At 31.2% G+C, this 490-nt stretch overlaps 1 protein-coding gene across 1 annotated transcript in view; it reads left to right on the top strand.

The window, feature by feature from the left end:
• The window catches only part of LOC119590554, a gene marked incomplete in the record, with an annotated part of 6,793 nt that extends 6,548 nt beyond the window's left edge, over positions 1-245 (top strand). The window contains 1 exon segment of the mRNA XM_037939210.1: positions 1-245.
• Positions 246-490: the final 245 nt, after the last annotated feature.

Here is a 490-nt window from a genome sequence, read left to right as displayed (position 1 = left end):
GGAAGAATCCCGAGAGACCTTCAACATAAATAACACACGAGGATTTTAATATATGGCATCCTGACTTTAAGGTCTAGTAAGACTGTGTTGAGTGTGGTTTTTGAAGGGACTTTGGTCATAAAGAAACACATTTCTAATGTTATCATATTACTTTTATTATATAATTGTTTGGAAATAGCAAGGTGGTATATTACACTGGGTTCCTTACCATGAACAATAATAAATTCTAGAAAGACATCAAGGAATATTTTGTTTTAGGAACCTAACAAAATCCTAAAAAAAAAGGAAGAGAAATCTGCAAATAAGACAGTTACCCTTTATTTCATTCCGTTTTCTGAAAGCCAGTTTTCTGTAATTTCGATATTTCATTTAGGTTATCGTCAAAATATTATGAATTTATTTACGAGAATATTAAGCAATATGGATAATTCAAAAGAATGCCGAAAAATATCGTAGGCTTAAACGAGTTGAATTCAGAATAGTCACCGCT

This window comes from Penaeus monodon, chromosome 27, assembly GCF_015228065.2.
Source record: "Penaeus monodon isolate SGIC_2016 chromosome 27, NSTDA_Pmon_1, whole genome shotgun sequence".
NCBI classification, from domain to species: domain Eukaryota; kingdom Metazoa; phylum Arthropoda; class Malacostraca; order Decapoda; family Penaeidae; genus Penaeus; species Penaeus monodon.
This window is presented reverse-complemented; position numbering and strand designations above follow the sequence as displayed.